This window comes from Anser brachyrhynchus (genome assembly GCF_964034855.1).
Source record: "Anser brachyrhynchus genome assembly, chromosome: 1".
Taxonomy (NCBI): Eukaryota; Metazoa; Chordata; class Aves; order Anseriformes; family Anatidae; genus Anser; species Anser brachyrhynchus.
The window spans coordinates 97,922,227-97,945,829 of record NC_137694.1 but is presented as its reverse complement, the minus strand read 5'-3'; the positions used below and the strand labels follow the sequence as shown (position 1 = coordinate 97,945,829).

At 40.0% G+C, this 23,603-nt stretch overlaps 1 long non-coding RNA gene across 2 annotated transcripts in view; it reads left to right on the top strand.

The window, feature by feature from the left end:
- The window catches only part of LOC308188315, a 34,284-nt gene extending 17,413 nt beyond the window's left edge, over positions 1-16,871 (top strand). Inside the window, exons 4-8 of one of the 2 annotated variants that reach the window (XR_013945397.1) lie at positions 80-1,149; positions 7,881-8,103; positions 8,792-8,893; positions 12,999-13,225; positions 13,429-16,871. This is a non-coding gene — a long non-coding RNA (uncharacterized lncRNA). Of the gene's footprint in view, positions 1-79; positions 1,150-7,880; positions 8,104-8,791; positions 8,894-12,998 lie in introns of both variants that reach the window. The other variant, XR_013945398.1, reaches the window with a different exon arrangement.
- The last annotated feature ends 6,732 nt before the right edge of the window (positions 16,872-23,603 follow it).

Here is a 23,603-nt window from a genome sequence, read left to right as displayed (position 1 = left end):
TTTGAGGGGGTGGACTGAATGATGACTTTAATCCGGTTTAGGCAATCAAGTGTCTTTTTTGCACGTTTTCCTCACTCAGGTCCCTTGTGAAGGAACTAGCAGTCCAAGCCTTCTTGGAGACTCAGAGAGTGAATCCTCGTGGTGCTTGTGGCGACGGTGCTTTTTGTGAGGTTGCTTTTGGCCAATGTATGCGAACCATTACTTCACAGTAAAACCACCACCACTGCTGGCCCGGAGCGTCTCAGACCGAGCCCTGCATACCTGACTAGCCCCCACCGAGGCGACAAGCTTCTCCTCGCCTCTCTCCCTGCCTGCAGGGCCGGGGCCGGGCTCGCCCAGCCGCAGGAAGGAAACAACCCCGCGTCCCTTCCTCACGCACCCCGCCCGCCCGGGACGCGGCGCCGCAGCCTGAGGCGATCCTGGCAACCCCCCGTCCCGTTCCCGCCTCGCCCAACGGCCGCGCCTCGCGCCCCCCGCGGCCGTTAACCGCCCCCCCCCCGCCTCGCGCCGCCGACCCCCGCGTGCCAGGGCGGGGGCGGAGGGCGCGGCGCGATTGGCCGGCGGGCAGCCAAGCGCGGCCCGCTCGCTCGCCTCCTATTGGCCAAGGGGAGGGAGAGCGCCCCCGCCCACCTTCCTTCTCTCCCATTGGCCGGCCGTGCCGGCCGGGCCCCGCCCCCCCGGGGTCATTTAAGTTTATGGGGGGAAATAAATAAATAAAGCGGGAAATAGAAATGCGTAGAAGGGGGGGGAGCGCAACCTAACCTGCTGCTCGAGGGCGGAGGCGCCCGCGGTGGCCAATCGGCGCTCAGCTGCCGGCAGAGAGTGACGCCTCGGCGGAGCCAATCAGAGAGCCAGGCGGCTGTTATCATTCCCGCGCCGGCCAATGAGAGGCGTCACGCTTTTGACCGACGTTTGTGCGGTCCAATAGGAGGCGCGCATAGCGGGCCGGCGAGCGCGGCTTCGCCTATAGAAAATCCCCCCGCTAGTCGCCAGGGAGGGGGCGGGCCCGGATCGGGGGGCGTGGCCCAGGTGGGGAGTGGCGGGGCTCGGAGCCAATGGGGGCAGGGCAGCGGGGGTGTGCGGGGGCCAATGAGGGGGGCCGCCTGTGAAAAGCGCCGAGCCGGTGCGCTGAGGGGGAAGATGAGAGAGGTACCGCGCTTCCGGGGTCAGCGGGCGGGTAGGGGCGGGGCCGCCGCCGAGGCCACGCCCACCGAGGGGGCGGGGCCACGGGGAGGAGGGGGGAGCGCTGGGGGGGGGGTGCAGCCGTTGGGAGCGCGCTGCGAGCCGTTGGGCTCCAACCGCCGCCTGTGAGGGGGGGCGCGGGGGGGCAGCCCCGGGGCTGAGGTGCGAGGGATAAATGTTAATGAAGTGAGAGAAGGGGGCCGGTGCCGTGGTACACAGAGCCCGGAGAGAGGCTCGCGGGTCAAAGTAAACGCTTGGGGTGGAAAAGTATCTACGTAAACGCTGCAACTGCACAACAGTCCTGAAGTCTGAATACCTTCCAGCCTTCCTGAGCGCTGGGGAGGTGCGCTCACACGAAATTAAGTCCCGCGTGGAAATTAAGTCCCACATAGAAATTACATCCCATAGAGAAATCACCTCCCATATAGAAATCCTGTCCCTGAAATGCTGGAGCTAACGTGGAAACGCCGTCCCCTTTAGCATCTGAGGATCCCGGGGCGCTTTGCAACAAAAAGTAACTTAAAACAAAAATAACCCCATGGTAGGAAAGTAATGTCACCCTTCTGTAAGGAACTCCGAGGCGAGAGTGTTTTTAGCAGCTGGGCTGCCGTCGGTGGATGCTCCGAGCGCACGGAGTTGACTGGAAGGAGCCTTCCCACCCCAGTGGAAAATGTGGTGTTTGTAAACTTGCAGTTTTCTGCAGGAAAGTTCCAGTTTTACTGGAAAAAAAAAAATAGATTTTTCTGACCAGAAAATTAAAGTGATGGTTCGTGGCTACCTGCCTTGACAACCTCTGTCAATTCTACTTTCTGCTCGCGGGGAGAAAGCACGGTGAACAAAACCTTCCCCTGTGAGAGAGCTTCGTGTCCCCCCCCCAACACACACACACAAGGAATTGCTTAGACTTTTTATTCCACAAAGGATGTGAGAGCTTTACTTTTTGTCCTGAAACACAACTGAGCATTTTTTTCATAGGATGAAAATTCCAGTGTTTGGCCAGCCTGAATCAAAACTTCTGGAAACTTGGGGCCAGATCTTTGGCTTGTACAAACTGGCTAGCTCCATTGTGTTTAGTCCACAGAGGATTTGGCCCTAGTTAATTAATGGTTCACCCGAGGTCGTGCAGTGAGTTGATTTTAAAGCTGGGAACCGAATCCAGAGCTGTTATTATTCAGTCCTGTCATATATCTTGAAGTTTACTGCACAACATTGTATTTTTCTTAGACAAGCTGGATTAATAAGAGCCAGAATCCACGAGACTCTGATTGCAACTTTTCTTAAAAATCGTGCTTTGAAAATCTATTCAATTGTGATCTTACTAGAAAAGAGAGTAAATATGTTGTAATTAGTGCATAGGTGACACTGACTACCGAGGGAGAGAGAGGCCTGAAAAACTGCTTTTGTTATTTAAACCTTTCTTTCAAAGTACAAAAGCATTTGATTGGCACTTCACTGATTTAATAGTCCATTTGTAATGCAGGAAGAACATTACAGAAGATTTTTAGCATTATTTTAAATCTCATCATTTAATCTGTAGGTGTTTAAAAAAAAATCCTCATTTCTAGCTGAAGAAAACTTTCTGATAGCACGTAGAATCTGCGACTAGTCAGTTGTTAAAGGTATGGATGTCTTGTGGCTTCCAAAATAAAATGGTTTGTAGTCTTAAAATAAAACTTGGCTTGTTTGTTGTGCTAGCAAATAAAGGAATCTTTCTGGCCAAGGATATCATGGTAACGCTGTAATGTTAGGAATGGCATCCAAAGCCCCCTGCTTTAAAATCAGGGGGCTTCTAGCATTCGACCTAAAGAAGAGAGCAGCTCAGATCCTGTGCAGCAGTGAGGCCAGGTGCACAAAGTGCCAGCTAGTTCGTTCAATATTCTGCATTTACAGAGGCTGTTTTTCACCTGTGCTTGCATAAATGTGCTTTGTAAAGGTTGGATTCTTTTTCTGATTTACACGTGGGGAAGATAAAAAAGCAACGAACCCAGACTGCCTCCCCACGTTTCTGTTTGAGAGTGGAAAAGGACTCTGTGAAGCTCACGAAGGCTCTTCTTTGCTTTCCAAATGTTTGGGGGGTGACTTCACAGCTAAAATATTATATGCTAGAAAGACCCTGAATTAAACAGCAGTGAAACGACTCGCCAATGTCAAAGAGCAGGCAGTGACAGAGTTTGCACAGACCCCTCTGCCTCCCAGGCCACAGCTGCACCTATTGGCTTCATTGTCCCATCCCTCCCACGCACATGCATGCCTGGCATTGTTTTGGAAATACAGCAGAAACTTGATAATTCAAACTGATGACTCGGAGAGCCACTTGTGGGACTAATTTATTGGGTAAATTAGTGACTACATGTGCAGGCAAATTTGGGAAAAAAAAAAAAAGATGCTGTGTCATAGTGAATGATTTGTTCAGTTACTTCGAACAGCACGGTTTAATTGTCAATGCATTAATTTAGTATACTGGAAAATATTTGTGTTCGATGTTTTAAAAGTAAAGTCTTGAAAGGTCTCAGCGTGGTTCTATCCTCGTTTAAATCTTTGAGGCGAATTGGGTTTTCAGTTCTTCAACGAGGAGTTATAATTTGGGATTAGAAATTAATCCATAGCACCTATTTTATGGTACAGGATTTATGGCATGCCTCAGAGGTTAAACCATAGCCCTAGTAGACTGATCCGTGCTGTAGGCTTATTTGATTTCAGCAGGACTGCCTGACTAAGACAAATAGGATTTGATCCTTGCTGGGTAACTCTGGTCAAATTCCAGGTGCCTCTTAAGACTTGTGATTTCCATCTCGGTATTAGAAAATAAATGTGTTCTCTTTGTTTATTTTTCACAGGACCTCAGTATTGTTCAGTACAGTTTGTCATGTGAGGCTGTAAATCCCTTCAAGCAAGGTGGGGTTTTAGATTTGCAAACTGTTCCCAAATAATCACACCTGTACCATGAAGGAAAAGGCTGTCCTCTGGCCAAGCGTGGACAGAATTTAGGATGCTTAGTTAATTGAGATTCCAGAGCAACTGGAATTACTAATATAGAAGATGCTAGGGAGAAAAATAATTATTTTTAATTTGTTCAAAGTACCAACTTAATGTTAAATAATCAAAATTCATCTGTAATTGCATGCATAGTAGCCCAAGTAATCTTACCAGCAGTTTAAACTCTCCGAAGAGGCAAGCTATTGTCGAAAGTATGCACAAATTATTATGGTATTAAAAACAAAACAAAAACAATACAATGTCTCAAACTGGCAGCTTTTAGTAAACTTTGTTTGTTTATCCTCCCATAGTCATGCTGACCCTTGATCGTAGGTATCAGAGCAACACAAACAAAACAAAATCCAGTTCTTTAATTTTCATGAGCAGTGTACTCCGAGATGAATCACTGAGCGATCCCGAAGCAGAACAAAATAGTTGTCATTGACAGGTTTTCACAACCAGAGGTGATTTCTGGAACCTTTGCACTGCTTTGTGAAGTCCAACATTTTGTATCTCCAGCAGTGTGAGCGGAATAAAAAAAGAGTTCAGGGTGTAGATTATCTTGCTCTTATCAATACTAGTAAATACTAGATTCTACTCTGATTTTACCAGATAGTCCTGAAAGATGCCTCAAGAAATGCCTAAATATAACCCTTTGTTATCAAATTTTCTCATCGGGGATAGTTCTGATTGTTTTGCTGTTTACTCAAAAAATAATTATTCCTTCTGCTTTCTCCTTTCTTTCTTTCTTTCTTTCTTTCTTTCTTTCTTTCTTTCTTTCTTTCTTTCTTTCTTTCTTTCTTTCTTTCTTTCTTTCTTTCTTTCTTTCTTTCTTTCTTTCTTTCTTTCTTTCTTTCTTTCTTTCTTTCTTTCTTTCTTTCTTTCTTTCTTTCTTTCTTTCTTTCTTTCTTTCTTTCTTTCTTTCTCTCTCTCTCTCTCTCTCTCTTTCTTTCTTTCTTTCTTTCTTTCTTTCTTTCTTTCTTTCTTTCTTTCTTTCTTTCTTTCTATCATATATGGGGTCCAACCCAATTATTGCTTCTTATATTTTCATAAAAGCACACTGAAGACTGAGTGCTTGTTTACTGGTTTTGGTTCCTGGCTTAAGACTTGGAACCCTGAAGCTCTCAGCTCTGCCACGAATAGCATATTTGACTTTAGGGAAAATTGCTCCGTCTTTGTTTCCTATCTGTGTAACAGGAATAATGCTCATGTGCTGTCATCACAGATATTTGCAAAGGTATATACACAGAGAATTCTGAAATGCCGTTGTTATGGTTATGTAGAATATCTCAGTAGTAATTTCAGAGACTCGGTGCCAATTATTCCATTGGCTATTTGGTTTGACAGTGAGTGCCAGTGTTAGTAACTTCATAAACTTCACTGTAGTTATTCTGGGTTTGCATCAGAAAACAGAACGTGGCTTAGACATGAATTTCCTCTTTGAAATAACTGAAGTGACATCAGTGGAATTATACAGGAATGATTTTGGCATTGATATTACTGCCAGACACAGTGCTGAGTGCTTTGGCCTCATACAAAGCGAGCTGTCTTAGCATTACAGGAGTTCAAAGCTTCTTCTGAGTTGTAGTATCCTCTTTACCATTTTAAGTTTTCAAGTACTGCAGCTAGCAAGTAGCGTTGCTGCAAGAACCTACAGGGTTTAAAAATGCGCCTGTACACAAATGACTTAATCCCCTTACTACCTTTGGCACATCCATAGGTCTAAAGCTTAAGGATTTCCAACTTTTAAAGGTTTTTTGTGACAAACTGCGGTCAGAAACGCTGGCTGTTTTTCTTACACGTAGCACTTTATATTTCCAGACGCTGTAAACACTGGCCTTCAGCAAGCCTTTGTGTCACACATCACTTTATGGAAGAAGAAAGCAGAAAATCCCCACTGTTTCAAAAATGGGTGATAACTTTTAACTGTTTGTATTTTTTGCAAGCATCTGTCGAGGCACTGAGGTTTTATTTCCACGACGAGTGCTGCTCGATCTGTGCTTTACCCTATGGTAGAAGTTGGGGCTTTCAGGAATAGTGAAACAGCAGCAAAGTTCTTTAAAACAGACTGGGAGTGCCTGGAGTTTGGTGTTCAGGCCACTAGAAAAGCTGTTCTTTGGTAGTTTTAAGCGCAATAGAATGAAATTTGGGGCTGAAAGAGCAGGCGCTGTTATTATTCTGTACAAGCAGCAATGCCTGTTTTGTTAGGCAGTTTCCCGTTTCGTAGCTGTAAAATAAATACATAGAACCATTTGTGCTCTTTAGGTGGAATTTAGAGGTTGGGTCCAGCTTCTCTCCAAAACTCTCGCAGGACTTCTCCCCCATTGTGGCGTGTGAATAACAACCGCCGAGCTCAACGCGAGGTTTTTGCATCATGTGGCTGAAAAGAGGCGCCCCTATTTATAGCATTCAAACATTGGCAGGTGCAAGACTGGTGAGAAACTTTAGTCTCACACATCCAAAGTGGTTGTTGGGAAGAGTCTTCTGCGTGGTGGAAGCTGCTCCGAGCTGGGCCACGAGAAACAGCAGCCCTGCTCGGTGGCTGTCTCCTCGTTTAGATCAATCAGCTTGTATTTCCAGGAGGGGGTGTAACCAAGAAGGGCCTGATGGTGCTGATTGCAGTAATATACTTAGCTATGGCAGCTTTAGCTATTATTTATAGAAGCGCTAATTATATCAATAGAAATAGCAATATTAATACTGTTAAGTGTCAGAATCCACGCTTGACAGCATGAACTGAACGCAGCTACTGTGAAACAAGGCAGCCAGCTTGTCTCCCTTGTCAAACCACCAATATGCATTTCAGGAAGAGTACACACCCACTTTAATTGCTCGGGGTCTCACCGTTTTTGCTCATCTTGTTTTATCACTCTCACTTCAAGCAGAAAACTCCCGAGAATGGCTGTTCCCATGAAGCGCAGCCTGTATCCTGAGTCGGTCCAGGACATGCAAACTGTGACTAAAATGTCGCAGTGGGTTCCGGTTCAAAGCTGTCATTCTGCAATGCTGGCAACCGAAAAGTGTCTCAAAGTTCAGATTTGGACCCAAACTTTTTTTTTTTGAGCCTGTGCTCTACCGCTTCTTGTTTACAAAATAGTTGGTGAAAACTCACATAGATTTCAATACCCACAGTTACGTGCAGACGACGTTATAACCAGCCTTAATTGGCATCTTTTAAAGGGCAGAAATCATATTACCAAAAAATAAACAAAACTAAAAGAAAACAAGAGCATATTGAGACTCGTTTTCTGGCTGCTTTTTTAACATTTAAAATGTGCTTGATTTCCTGTCATAGCTCTTGTTACTTCTGCCTACCTCTTGTGACAGTGTTTTAGACTGACTTCCCACAGGAGCTTACAAATCAAGCAGGTTAATGTCTTCATTAAAACTGAATAACAGTTTACTTTGGGAAAAAACATATTAAATATTTCAGGATATTGAACACCAAACTACTATTAAGCTTTAACTAATGCATTTACTTTGCTGACACTTGCTCTCCGATGGGATATGTAGCTCAAGTTAATGTCACTAGAAGTGATGTTTAAGGCTTCAAGAGGAAGTGTTTCCAACCCCTTCTAGATGATTTTACTCCAATTCTATCGCTCTGTACTTGAGAAAAAGTTTTAAATAAGTTATTTCAGCAACTTGCCATCCTTATTTTGGAAACGTTCTGGGTATAGATGTCCCCTCTAAAGTCTGAAATAACCCTTTCTGTGTCCTAGATATATGTGGTATGTTGTGTAAAGGAAGTGACAGCCTGTTGGCCTCAGGACACGTAAAGAATGTCCTTAGTACGCTTTGCCTTTGGGAGGAAAATACAAAGATTGTCACAAACGGGAAGTCACGTTCACAACGCTTCTGTCACCAGTGCTTGTAAACCCACCTCAAGGTGCCACTGATGTAGTGGAAGTGGATCAGCAGAACAGAAGTGGAGGCACGTGGCCAGTAAGTCAAGGCTTCTCGGTTGGCAAGTGGTGGTGTTCTGCCTGGGCTGCTGTTGCTGCAGAACTGTTTGCTTATGTCTTTCTCCCTCTGTGCAGAATCCATTTGCGATGATGCCATGTGGGACACGGGGCATGCCATCAGTAATAGGGAAGGGGGTTGTTTGGGTTTCCTTGGGTTTCCTTTGTTCATGTTGCACTGCATATTCTGTTGGTGTGATTTGCTTTAGCAGCTCTTTTTGTTTTTGTTGTTTCCTGGTTTTGTTTTTTCTTTTTGGTGGTGGGTTGTTGGGTGGTTTTGTTTTTTGTTTTTTTTTTTGACCTCTTGATTTGGCAATCCTATGGTTTACTTATCTATTATCAAAGCCATGTCAGACTGTGGTGCGTCATTCTTCCTGGATCTGACTGCAGCAGCACCCCAGTACATGAAGCAATCAAACAACATTTCTTCTCTGGCAAATTTAAACCGCTCCCTTTGAAGTTTGTTAATTTATCCAAAAAGAAAAATATCAAAACCAGTTTCAGCTCTGTGCAGAAATAATACTGATATTCTCTTATGCTATTTCCCATTGTTGATCTTTAATAATTCTGGAACTTTTCTGACATCTCTGTAAGCTCTGTGAGCAGGTGATCTGTGAGTAAATCTCCCTGAGGAGTTACAAACTTTCTTGAATTATTTACATCTACTGTAGGAACTCTGCCTTGTATTGCATCCTGGGCTGAGTGTGCGGACGATGCAAGCTGGATGACGGAGAAGGAAGCAGGGAATGTGCCTATGGCACATAAAGATACCTGTAAGTTTTATGCATACATTGTATCAAAATAATTCTACTGTAATGCTGCTGGCTTCAGCAGAGTTTACTTGTGGAAAAAAATTTGCCCACAAAACTTATGTTGGTTATGGCCATAAAGAAGTCATTGAGAAAGTTGAATGGCTTAGAGAATCATTTAAACAGTAGGGCAAAAGTACAAAGGCCAGTTTAACTACTACTGGGTGTCTGAAATACGTCGTCATTCAGTGGCGAAGCTCTGGAACATACTGAGCTCTATCCTCATCACAGCTGGCAAATTTGGTAATTCCTGGTAGGCTACTAGGTAATTAATGCATGTGCCTGGAAATTTATTTATTTATTTGTTTATTTGTTTATTTATTTATTTATTTTTCTTTACTTGTAGCCACATTGCATTTAAGTTCAGGAGATAAAATAATTCTCATTTTCACCTACATAATTCTTTGGGGCAGTCCACTTTTTGGGTAAACAAATGCAGCTCAAAATTGCCTTGAATTTACGTGCCATGCACATTTGTTCACTGTATTGTCATTCTTGCCCTTTAATTGGTTGCATGTGTTACATTTTTGAGATTTTTGCATTTGCCATTTGAAAATAAAAATTGTGTTGCCTAGTCCTGACTTGCAGGATAAATGAAACAGAACTGCTTTTGCTGCTGCGGTGGCTCAGTACATGTACTCTTGTGGTGTCAAAACATACTCAGATTCACAATTTGTTTGCTGAAACAAACTTCTGTGCCTTGTGCACACTCGCCTCGCACAGACATTTGTTCCTGTAAAATGTAATGTTTCAGTCAAAGAATGTAGACTTGTGTGGTTCTGGTTGGCCTGAAGGAAAGTTACCAGAAATCAGGGATTGAGATGAAGAGGGTTACTCATCCCACTTTTTGGTGAATGGGTCATGTTGCTGGTGCCATATCAGAGATGTTTGCCCCATCTTGCCTGTCCTGCACCTGCTCTATGGATGGCGTTATCCTGGCAGTTTTATTTCCAGTTCAGTACTGCTCCTAGAAGGCACAATAACCTGGGCTTCGAGAAAACAGTTTAAATTAATGCTATCCAGATTCCCAGATCACTATTAACATCATTTGTGTATTGCAATAGAACTAGGCAAGTCCCAGATGAGATCAGCGCCCCATCCGCTGGTGTGGGTGTTTTACATACTGTAAAATAGAATCGCTGCCTCAGGAAGCGTATAGTTAAATGAGCAAGTCAAGCAAAAGGTGAAGGGAACAAAATATTGTAATTCCCACTATAGTGACTGCAGACTAAGACACAGAAAGATTTAGTGACTTGATCAGGATAATCCAGGGAAAGGAAAGAGAGGTTTTCAGAGGCAACTAACTCCCACTAAAGCAAGCATGGGAGTGATGTGCCAACCTGCCATTTGTGCCTTTGAAAATTTCCCCAGGGAGTCTATTGTAGAGCCAAGCATTGAACTCTGATCTTCAGTCCCCCACCAGACAACCGTTCTTTTCTGCTTTAAGTGGTTTTAATTGAAAAATACCATCTGAACAGTGTCTGTAAAGAATTACTTTTCCTCAGAACCTCCAAAAGAAAAGGAAAATGATGTGCTGCAGCAATAAATTAACCAGTGATCAAAATAAAAACCACAGTCTTGTTATGAAAACCAGAACTGGTGGATAAATACTGCGAATTTATGAAACCACTGAAAAAAAAATCTACTTTGGTAAATGTTAACACTATTAGAAGTAAAGAATTTTTTTAATTATTAAAATATTCAAAACTCTTCTAAACAGACTTCACATGCAAAAGCTACAATTTTATTTTTTTAAAAAGCAAGCAGTTCACCCTTGCTTTCCTGCAGGCACTATTTATATCTGTGTCGGTGTTTGTTTCAGAGAAGAGAATAAAACTGAAGCCCACATGACCCTCTCATATTCTCCCCAAATAGCAATAACACTTTTCCTTTTTTTTTTTTTTTTTTTCCAGAGCTGTACGAATATTGGCTCACACATTCTCATTGCTTTGTGAGCAGGTTGACGCTCTCCCCATTTTACAGTTTGGGAAACAATGGCTGAACTCAAGGTTATCCGAGTCCAGAGAAACTGTTAGAGTCAGATTACGCTGCTGGAGTGACCCATGTTCAGGCCACTCCAACACGTCCCCAAATAATATTTTACAAGCATGAGCCATCTGTGTGTGATGAGATCAGACGTAAGGAAGTCTGTAGTTGCCAAGAGAATTTGAGTGAGCAGAATTGTACAACTACAAAGAAATCCTACAGCATCAACAAAGGAAGCTAAGAGAAATATTCCCACTGAGTTCTTTCGGACTATTTTAATTGGACCATTTGTTCTTGCAATATTTTAAGGGTTCATTCTTCCTTTTGCACATCTAATTAGTACTGACAGTATTGCAAGCTCCGTGTTCATTATGAGTAGCCTCCAAAACGGATAGTCCCATATTTTGGAAAAGAACAAGGTATTATTTCTGCTGTGCCTCCCTGTGCACCTGTAGGGGAAGCCAGCCTTTTTGACCTGGCTGCATCACAACCTCCTCCCCCTCACAAACCCCCACAAAATTTCCCCGGACAAAACTCCCCCAGAATTCTCTGTCAGCTTCTGACCACAAAGTACTTGCTGCGTGTGGACCTCAGAGGTAGGATGGGCTCATTACTTATGTCATCCTGCTTTTATTTGTTTTATGGAGTACTTCACAAAAGCAAATAAATGCAAAGGATAGGCTTTTCAAAAGCTCTCAGCATCAGTCTAGCTCTTCTCCCTTTGAAGACAGTGGGGACTTGACTTGACTGGAGATGGAATTAAGCCAACCCTGAGCATTTTCAACAACTCCAGTCATAGTATCTCCCCAGAGAATTTATGATCTAACAAAAAGGATTAATTGATTAGCTCTCAAGTTGACCAATGGATATTAATCTTTTGCTTTCAAGAACAACTCTGATTTTGGAACAGAAAGTCTCCTGAGTTTTTCTTTTGGTTACTATGGGTTAAGTTCTGTTAGGGTTTCTCCCAGTTTGTTTTATTAGAAAACGGTATTTATTTGACTGCGGTATGCTACCTAAAATTGCTATAATTTATTTCTTTATTTCCATAAACATTGCTGTGTTTATTTTGGATGAGTGGTTAGTTAAAAAAAATATCATAAAAACATATTGGTTACCTCTGATATCTAATTTTCTCTTGTAATCACTGTATGTAGTTTTTCTATAGCACTGATTAAAAAAAAGTTGGGGAGGAGAGACATTAGAATCTATTTTCAGGATGGCATATCAGACCACACGCACTTATGGGGTAGAGTAGATTTGTTATTTTGGGCAGTACTGTGGAACTTATGAGAAGCTTTCTTTTTTTATACAAAGTTAGTTCAGAGTAGATTAAAGTTTATTTCAAACTCAGCATATTTGACCTCAAGCATCATAAGAGTCATGTAGAATTGGCTCATGCTATTAAATTCCTACAGTGAACTCCATAATAATGATTAATTTCTTTCATAAACTCTCTTCATAATTAATACAGGTTTCATTGTGGGCACTGCTATTCTCATATTGATTATCTCTACAATTTAGATTGGACTCTTAAAATGATGTCTTTGTTTACTCTGATGACCAGACATTTATTTTATTTGGATAACTCTCATCATTTGCAAACTGAACTGGGGATATTGCTACCATAGAAATTACAAATATTTCAGAGCTGTTTCTTGCAAGAGCAGGGATAATTTTTTGGCACCTGAGATTAATAATACTTTGGTGTTCTCTGATGCCTCTCATCTGAGAATGTGAGTTCTTTATGAACATCAATTAATTAAGCTTTAAGACACCCTCCTGAAATAGGGAGGCATTAGTAACCTCTTGCACTGATGGATAAACTCAAATTTAGAGACACTGACTGACTTAGTCAAAGTCACCTGGTAAATTATCAGGAATATAACCCAGTTTGTTGACTACCGGTGTTTCTGTTGTGAGTAGTTTCTTTCTCCTGGCATGATAATTTTTGGCATGGCATAGTTGCTTTTGGCAAAATATGCTTTTTAAAAAGTTATAATGACAGGAGATGTTTTAGCTGCCTGAAAAAGTATGCACCTTTCTTGATGCTTGTTTCTTCTCAAAAATAATTTATTTTCAGGATTCTCTCATAAGCTGCAGTTAATAAACTTTTCAGACTCGGATAATCTCCTTCAGAAAAAGGGTTTCTTCACGTTTCTGGACAACTACAGGAGAAGCAGTTTAAGGGCAAAAAAGCAGAAAATAATGAACGATAAGACTGAGAGATCTGAGCATATTGAGGGAGAAGAGACACAAACCAGATTTTGCAGCATCACAGCGCACACTTTATACAGTGCTATGCAACAGGTGAGCCTTCCTCTTGGTTCCTCCTGTGTATTAACAGCATAAATCCACATCATTACTGTATTTAAAAGCACTTGGGCACAGCTCCAGTCCTCAGAGAGCTCAGGGATGGGGACAGTATATCTTGCGTGGGTGTGTTGCCCGGGCTCTACAGGGTCCTGAGCCCCTTGGCGCTTGCTGAGCTCTCCTTGTTTTGTTAACTTCAGAGGGAAGTTGCAGTGGGTGGCAGAAGGCAATCTCCAGAAGGCCTGGGAGAGGAGCAGGAATTCCAGTTTTTGAGCTGAATTCAGCCGTCCTGCTGCTGCCAAACCTCTGAGCAGGGAGGGGGAGATGTGGATGTAAGAAGCAGCACGTATATCAGTATCAGTGCTTCCAGTACAACGGCCCCCATGCCTGAGGACAGCGAGTGCAACTAAGGACAACGTGGAATTTATAAGAGTACCTCACATGTTGAGATGCTTTATAGTCCCCCCTGTGAATAGCCTAGCAAAAACCATATGTGAAATATAAATATACTGGGACTTAAAAACAGAGCTGTATTCCAGCCTTTTAAGTTAATTTTATAACATGCTGCATCCGAGGGCTTAATGTGTGTTGTATGCGGTGCTAGCCGACTAGCACGGGACTTAATAAAAGCAGTATGTACTGGAGACACCAGAGGGGCTGGTGGAAGATGGGGAAAGAAGATGGTGGAAATATCACATTTTAGTGAAAGAAAGAATCCAGTTTAAACCAACTGGCTGCTTGTTTCCTTCAGTCAAAATGCAACAATGAACTCCTGTTGTCATGCTGAGTCAGTTGGCAGTGACTCATTTTATCAGTCTCAAAATTGTCCGGCATTTCATCAGAACTGGATTACACAATGGGTTTTTCCTTTTCCCCCTTTTTTTTCCCAATACACTTGTAATATTAATAGGCACATAAATCATCTGACGTTAACATGTTTCCTCATTAACTTTTACTTTTTTAATTATAAAATTAGTAATCATACAACTTCCCGAAGAGGGAAATACAGTAATCCCAAATCTGACTTGAAATTATAAAGTGCAAACTTTCTTAGTTATGCCCTTCTCTCAGTTAAAAATAAGTTAAAGCCTTTTGTTACTTTCCACAGGATATTGGCATAGCTAACATATGCTCACAATTGTTCGGCTGAGGTATGTGTTCTCTATTGGGTGTGGAGAGAAAATTTGTATGTGGCAACAGCAGCCAACATATCAGGGTTGATTTTTCTCCTCAGCATGACTTTTTTTGGCTATTTCTGCAAAAGCCTCTTGGAGAAAACACTCAAATGTAGTATTTTATTTGCTCAAACATTGCTCATGTGATGTGATTCATTTTGTGGGCATATTTAATCCTTAAACACAAAAAGACCCGTTATCTAAAGTACAAAGAGTGTGATTCCCTAATTAAAACTTAAGAACATACTCCTGGTCTGCATAGTCTGTAGAAAAGTTAGGTCTAGGAGGTTTTACATCTAACTCTGCATACCAGATTCTTTCATTTTAGCGCCTACAATGTTACACATTTTCAATCAAACCGATATGAATAAACTGAAAACGTGTAAAAAGTGATGCTGAGTTGGCTGGACAGCAACACATCTGTTCTAAAACCCAGCATTTCTAAGTCAGCCGTCTTGTCTAACATAACATCTGTATTTTCCACTCACATGATTAAATTAATTGTGCTCAGTCAAATCCACTTTGTAATTGTAGGTTTGGGGCAAAAATGTGGACCTTCATTTTTTAATCGTAGAAGATTTGAGATATCCAGAATATGTTCCATTCCTGCCCCAAACTCTGCATCCTATTTTGTGTTTAATCCCATCCGTCTGTGTTTGGAATCAGTCCTGGTGGCTATCAAATGGAAAGCTTCCAAGCGTCTTTGAATAGTTTTTTAATTTTGTTCTTCAGTGGTTCTAGTTCTTTGCTGTTAATTAGATCAAACCACATTTCCACTGAGGGTGTAACGGTAGTGTCATCAGCCTGTAATCTGTCAAGTCCCACTGAAACCTGCTTCAACTGCTTTTGTAAATTTAGTACCTCTCTGTAAAGTTCCTCGCAGAGGAAAACATTTACTATTTTTTGACAAAAAGTCCTTCTTGTTCTCACTGCCGATTTCAGCGTACTTGCTGATGCAAACATAGATAGAGGTGCATGTTCGTGAGAGCAGCACGAAGTGTCACTGGAAACCAGGGACATCAGTCTTCCTTTTTCACTCAAGTTAGCCAGGCTGTGGGCAATTGTGGAGCAATTTTTGTCCATAGGCTCTACAGTACAGTTTTGGGAAAGTTTGGTTGCTGCTTTGTAACTCAGCGTGGTTGAAATACAGCATTGAGCAGCCACACATAGCAGCAGAAGAATTGTTTTAAACGATCTTGTTTCAAGTTTGTTTTTGTTGCCTAACCAAAAAGTAAAGCCATCTTTCTCATGTTGTTCTAGTTGGTCTTGGATGGTATCTTTGGTAACATTGCACCAATATTTGTGTTTTTCATTTTGATACAGAATTGATAGCAGCACACGAGGACATACATTTCATTGTCTGCGTGCTTGTGGCCATCAGGAGGTCATTTGTCATGGTCAGCTAGCTATCCTGCACTAATGTCACTGTTCAATGCTGGTTCATTTCTTTCTTTCTTTCTTTCATTCTTTCTTTCTTTCTTTCTCTTTCTTTCTTTCTTTCTTTCTTTCTTTCTCTCTCTCTCTCTCTCTCTCTCTCCTTCCCTCCCTCTCTTTCTCTTTCTTTTTCTTTATTTTCTTTATTTTATTTCTCTTTCTCCCTGTTTCTTCACTTGGAGTTTCTTCTAGTGGACGGCTAAAATTAGAAATCTTTAAAAGAAATGTTTCAATCATTGCTATCAGTTGCTCCTTTTGTGTTCCACGGAAGGCAATATCATTAAGATAAAAGAAGGTTGCATCTGTCTTGCTAAGTAGAGCTTTTCTTTAAAGCATAATCAACTAGTAAGCTCATTTTTGGGTCTTCAAGACACAAAGGTGTCTAATGTTGAAGAGCATCTAGGAGGTTTGGAACAGATTTAAATTGTCATTGCAGCTACGTTTAATAATGATAATGTCAGCACTAAAAACATCTCACTTTCAGGATCATCAAACTCATCAGAGTTCTGCTTCATTAGTTTCACTTAAAAGAGCATCTCATCTTAAAGGGTCTGCAGAAATGAATTGTCTGCGCTTTTTGAAATAGATGTGAATTCATCCCAGCTTCTTGAAAACAATTTTTGATAGTGGCTGCAGTATACTATCAAAGAATTATCTCAGGTTTCGTATTACTTTGGTACATGCACACACTTGTTTCCTGTTGCTTTCTTCAACGTTAAGAGAAGTCAAATAAATGATTTTTCCTATGTGTTTTAGCCATTAAGCTCCAGTTTTTAACACTGCTATCTTTAATATTAACTGTAGAACACGAAACCCACTCTCTGCATTTAATAGTTGGTATTGAAAACCTGGGTGAGATAGCTAGCTATCCTTAGAACCTTGTTATAGAATACTCTGACGACTTAATGGCAGTTTTTAGATCCTAAAAATATCATAAGATCATGTTCAAAACCGGACCCATTTATTACTTTCTTTTTAGTATCTGATGACAAATGACTCCATCAACGAGCAGCATCTCTCTCATCAGGCCCTGATAGCATTCCTTATTCCCCATGTAAGTAGGTAGGCTAAAGTAAACATCTTTTGTTGTCTTTTACAAGGGACAAAAATCATAGCACTGTTGTCACTTCCCTATTAAGTTTTAGAATGTTTACATTTTTCATTTGCAGATTGAAATTAGAGCCTAATGTTTCAAGCATTGCATGTTACTCTTCTGTGTTATTTTCATTTAAGCATTTCTAAGTGGCAGATCCCAAGCATTCAGCACTAATAGAAAAATGCTACCAGATTGTTCCTGCACCTGACATCGTACATATAGGTATCATGACTCATGGACTCTTGGCCAAACTCGATATAAGCAGCAGCAGCAAAATGTAATAACATTTCCCCTGAGACCATTGTGTGGTGCTTGAGGAGTGTTCTGCTGTAACTTGTGTTGTCTGCGTTTTCAGCACTCCTCTACAGTTTGTGCTCTTGAAAAATTAGATGCAGGCCTGGTATCTTGGGGCAAATATATTTCTGCTTTTGAGACCATCTGTAGATTCGTCTATTGGGCCCCATCTCATCCATCAAACCCACCTCTGTGAGCTTTGCTGTTTAAAGCAGAGAGGGCAAAAGGAGCATCTCTCTAGAAGCTAGTGTTCCTCAGATGCTCTCAGTTGCTGAAAAGAGAGAAATACGCTAATTTACCAGTACCACACACTTTGTGCTTTTTTTGTCCGTATTTGTCATTGGCATATTTAGTGGTCCTCTATAGCTTACTCTTTTCTTCCTTTTCCTTTTCCTTTTCCTTTTCCTTTTCCTTTTCCTTTTCCTTTTCCTTTTCCTTTTCCTTTTCCTTTTCCTTTTCCTTTTCCTTTTCCTTTTCCTTTTCCTTTTCCTTTTCCTTTTCCTTTTCCTTTTTCTTTTTCTTTTTCCTTTTCCTTTTCTTTTTCTTTTCTTTTTCTTTTTCTTTTTCTTTTTCTTTTTCTTTTTCTTTTTCTTTTTCTTTTTCTTTTTCTTTTTCTTTTTCTTTTTCTTTTTCTTTTTCTTTTTCTTTTTCTTTTTCTTTTTCTTTTTCTTTTTCTTTTTCTTTTTCTTTTTCTTTTTCTTTTTCTTTTTCTTTTTCCTTTTCTTTTTCTTTTTCTTTTTCTTTTTCTTTTTCTTTTTCTTTTTCTTTTTCTTTTTCTTTTTCCTTTTCCTTTTCTTTTTCTTTTTCCTTTTCTTTTTCTTTTTCCTTTTCTTTTTCTTTTTCCTTTTCTTTTTCTTTTTCCTTTTCTTTTTCTTTTTCCTTTTCTTTTTCTTTTTCCTTTTCTTTTTCTTTTTCTTTTTCTTTTTCTTTTTCTTTTTCTTTTTCTTTTTCTTTTTCTTTTTCTTTTTTTTCTTTTTCTTTTTCTTTTTCTTTTTCTTTTTCTTTTTCTTTTTCTTTTTCTTTTTCTTTTTCTTTTTCTTTTTCTTTTTCTTTTTCTTTTTCTTTTTCTTTTTCTTTTTCTTTTTCTTTTTCTTTTTCTTTTTCTTTTTCTTTTTCTTTTTCTTTTTCTTTTTCTTTTTCTTTTTCTTTTTCTTCTTTTTCTTTTTTTTCTCTTTCTCTTTCTCTTTCTCTTTTCTCTTTTTCTTTTTCTTTAACTCTCTTTATTGGCTGCAAAGTAGTATGCACCTACATGCCAGTGTTGCCTTCTCTGTGCAATCTCAGACACAGTGCTGTTGAATATAAGTCCACCTATCAGTTGCACAGGTAACACTCCATGTAATTGCTTATTGACATTTTCTCGAAGTCAGGGGTACACATACCACCTTATGAATGAGAAGAGCTCGTGAGGTACTGTGAGGAGTCCCAAGCAGCTTTCTGGGGTTTGAGAGCCTGGCCAGAGTGGGAGAATGTAACAGTGTGGGATGGTCTGCTCTTCATCTACCAAGTACTCCCTTCCTTGACCCCACACAGATGGTCATAGCTCCAGGACTTGACTCAGAAATTCCTGGGGTCTGATCTAGTCTCGAGTGAACATGAGACAATTGAGTACCGAAAGGAGCTAAGTTGGCAGGAGAGCGTATGCAGGTGTCTGAAGTATAAAGCTATGCAAAGAGGAGCAGGATTAAGGCTTCAAAGCAACAAAGTATTTTTACTGTAGTTTTGGTGACTACATACCAAATTAACAACTCTTTCCGGACACACACAGATACCTATGGTATGCTGACAGTTTGCAGCTGTAGGAAACTCATTTTTAGCCCAAGCAATGTTTTTGGAGCTGAAAGGGCTTCAGCTGGAATTCAAATCCATGAAGGTAAGGGTGGTCATGCCTACTGCAACATGGGAATGCTTTTTGATCATTGAATTGTGACAATGGAGTAGTTCAAGTTACGATGCTTTACTCCCAACTTTTAGAGTCCGCATTTGTTACAATTTTCAGCACTCTTCCTACTCTCTAATCTATACTTCAGTTAGCTGTTAGGAAACAAATTGGAAATATCTTTCTTTACTCTTGTAGGGAGGTTTTATTATACTCCTTAAGGGGAATGAAATAACTTTATGCACTTTTCCCTTATTTTATTCCCCATTTTGCCTGTCTGTTCCTTGATGGCTTTCATTCTTCGATCAATTCCATCAATTTTAATTGGAATTTTTTTCCTGTCTTCTCTTGTGATAAAAAGATATTTTCATGTAATCTGTTTCTTTGGGCCCAATGGTAAAAGGGCTGTCTTTGGGAATTCGGACATCTATTTTCCATTAAAATGAATGGAATATAGTGTTAGTATCTTGCAGGGATTTGAACACCTTTGAGCTATTGTGAAGCAAATGTTCTTCTTCTTCTGAAAGGGAACCCTTGCTGGTGATGAGGATGGATAATCTTGAGCTTTGAGACCTGTGGATAGTGCTGGGAGCCTGTAAGTCAACTTTTTGGTTTCATTTGTCTTGTGCATAACTTTTCTTTTTCTCAGAGGAGTAGTCTGTAAAGTGGTCCTAAAGAATTAACTACATCATTAAGTACCTAACATCAAAAACACGTAGACAGTGTTATATTGTGGCTCCTCCAGAAAATGGTATAATTTGTGTCCTTCTTATTTTGAAACAGAGGTCAGATTGAGCTGACTTTTGGCAGTATGGTAAACCGGTGCTTTTTTCCCTGGTGGTTTACTTCCTGTGCTCCAAAATTACAGCTTTAATTTAGGAGCTGAAAAGCTTGTAGCCTGCCTGACTCTGAGGTTCTAATTAAAGATTGCACTAGATGTGAGCTGACACTTGGTTATTTGCAGTCAGCTTCCTAATACGAGAAGTCTCAGATGTTTGAAGCAGTGTTGACTTTGAAAACTATTGACAGTCATTTAAATGATAACATTATTTATTATTCTACTGTTTTTCAAGAAGTAAGGCAGGAAAAGAAATTAGATAATTCCGTTATGCACCTTGCGCATTATCGTCACACTTTGATACTTCGAGCCCGGAGTAGTGTCTGGATTGAAACAGCAGGTTGGGAGACAAATACCCCATAAATTCTGTCTATTATAACTCTGTGTCTACTTTTCTCATAGCAGTTTTTAAACCGAATGACCATCAACACTAGATGTATGCTTGAGTGGGATGTGGTGCCTGAGGAGCCAGCCCCAGTTCTGATGACTGAGGATGTGTGTTGCATCAGGTAGCTCTTAAGAGGGCGCTTCCAGCTGTCCCCCTGCCCCAAAAACCTGTATCTGATAACCCCTCGTGAATTTCTGTGGTGTGTTACAGCTTTACTATATGAATCTCTACGAATTCCAGACTGAAACTCTGCTTTTCTTACTCAGTGGGATGGATGCGTGATGTATAGTTTGATATTCCATCTGGTATTTCTATCAGATGTAATTTTTCATTCTTGTTTGGTGTTTGGCCCACAAATGGTCCACTGAAGCTAGCTGAAACTTTCATGTAACTGTAGTGGTAGCAAATTTGTTTCTGAAACAGAAATCTTTAAGGTTTACTGACATTTATGATTCTCACATCTGTGATGTTATCATGGTGTGGTAAAAACAAACGTTGATTCATTTCAAGACCACAACAGGGAGTGCTTAAAGTCATATTTGCATTCTGATTCTTACTGATTTTTTGTTGGCTTCAGGACAGCTGAACAAATGGAACACTGGGACAGCAAAGTACCAGTTAATACAAAGTTATCCTTAGCCCAACCTCTGTTTATTTTGTTCATGCTTTGTTGTTGTTGTTGTTGCATACTATCAAATGGTTTCACAACGTGACCTCTGATTTTGAAACAAAACAAATTAAATGTTAGTTAGTACTGATTAGTGGAATATTAACATTGATTCTTTATTTACTCAAAAATCAGGAAATTAAAGTTCCCCTGGCAAACTTAATTATGTGTAATTGCACAGATATTACAATGGGGATCTCATTACATGATCATAGACTGTCTTTGTAGCAATACCAAATATTATAGTCCTTGCTAATAATTGCAAAGAAAGTTATAGAAAAGGAACCCTTTGACCATAAGATAATATCTAACTCAAGCTCTTCACAAAACCTGACTGAAGCTTAGCGTTGAAGTTGGTACACTTCATTTCCATTATATTATTTTGGAAATATTTTGTCACCTTGTTCTGTGTGCCCTAGTTCTGTAATGAAAGACCCTTTCGTTCAAATACAGGTAAAATAAAAGAGTTGTTTGCCCATAGGATACTGTGATTCTGTAATTTCATTTCTGTTGGGTTTACAGGCTTACACCGCTACCAACCTCACCAGATCTTCCAATTTTTGGTAGGTCTGGTTGAAAGAAAGGCTCTTATCTCTCTTCATGTGTAAATTAGACCTGAGGCTTAATTTTAGTTAATACAACTTTTTGCTTGTAATTTCTCTGGCTTTAAAAAATAAAAAAAAAAAAATTGTATTTTCCATCCAAAATTATTTTCAATTAGTATTAAAAAAGAAGAAAGAAATGCACCTCAAAATGTATCCTTTAAAAGAGCTGAGCAAACTGTGTTCTGATTATCCAAAAATATTCTTTAGGCTAAAACTGAAGGACTAATTGTAGCCAATCTTGCCTATTTTTTGTAAGTGAATTTATTTTATGTAAAATTAAAAAATATCCAGACAAGGACATTCCTTTTCTCTATTACATCTAGTACATCTAGGGTTTTTTATCCCTCAAGAACATAGACTAAAAACTTCAAAGGCAATGAATACTAAATCCTGCCCACCTGCACACAAAAATAATCCCACAGAGGTGGTCTATAGATCACAGATAATCAAGTTGTGTCGAAGGGAAACTTTTATACTGAAGATTGATGTTATTAGCCCTGGTGAAATGGTTGCATCCTTTCTAGAGTTTCCCCTGCTTTTGGTACAAAAGTCACCAGTTGAGTCTTGGAGTTGATTTTTTGGACAAAAAAGGACAAAGCTTTGTTTGATGTTTTACTCATTTCCATTTTCTTTTGGTCTCTGTAGTATTTAGCTTGCCTAGGGAGAATAGAAACAGAATCAGGTACTTCTCTATACACTCCCCATGTCAGAGTCAATTACCCTAAACACCCCTGAAGGCCCTGAACCTGATACTTTCTATTGTTTGGATGTGGGATTTTAGGGGCATATATCCAGAATTCTTAAGCATGGTGGCTTAGCAGGAATTTGGGCCATCTGAATCTGGGTCCTAGGGTAAATTTTGTGCTGAGCTCCTTGAAAGTGTGATAAAGCCACAACCCTGTGAGTCTAGCATTTTCCATAACTTACACTTCCAGTCTGCTTGGTAAATGCATTGGTTTCCCCTTGCCTAGAATACATGGAAAAAGATCTTATATAGGAACTTTCACAGAGTGCCTATATTTGAGGACAAGAATCCTACATCAGCTGCAGGAATTTTGTGGTGAAGTGTTAGATGAGTAATGGCATTAGCACTGGTCCTTTCAAAACTTACAGCATTATTGTACCTGTGATTTTTTTGGTGTTGGTCATACAACGCTAGCTTTAAGAAAGTAAATAAGTTTCTAGTTTTCATAATTGTGCAGAAAAAAAGTAAAAATGAGTACAATAGAGATTAAAAACAATAATCCCGTAACTTTTAAGACAATTGCATAACTTTTAGGGCCTACTCGAGGGTTTTGAATGTTTGAAGTTTCAATGTTATCTGTCTCTTTTCTGTAGAGCTGGGTTTCATCTACTTTATTTATAGTCAATCAAATAAAAGTTTTTGTCCATGTAATACATACAAATTTCATTTTTTTTCTTATTTCCTTTTCTTTTTGCCTGTTCCTTTTTCCTAGAAGTGTCTGTTTATTTGGGGGCAATAATCACATATGCAATATTCTAAACAGAAAGATAATTACATCTTGGAGGAGTACCATCTCTGAAAATGCTGACATAAATATTTTCCAGGTAGAATGGATTCATGTTGATAAGCTTGTGCAAATACACTCAATTCACAAGCTTCCAAAACATTGGTAGCAATACTTATATTTTTCCTCATCTAGATCATCTCCATGCAAAATAAAATCAGCGCATCTGATCTGATGTGACAATCACTAGAATTGCAGAAGTATGTGGTATGGTTTTTTTCTTTCTTTTTTTTTTCCTACTATATAAAGAGGGTAAAAGTGAACTGATGACCACCTAGAGCTTCAGCATTTTCACAGTGGTTCATGTCATAACCACATGACTGCCTGTAATTATTATGACAGAAATCAAATCCTCCTGCATGCTCCCTAACTTTCTGGGACAAAAATAGAAATCTTTGATAGTCATTCTAGTTATCCAGTAGAAGAGAGTGATGGATGTGCATCCTGGCTTGTTTGTTACCATAATTCCTTTC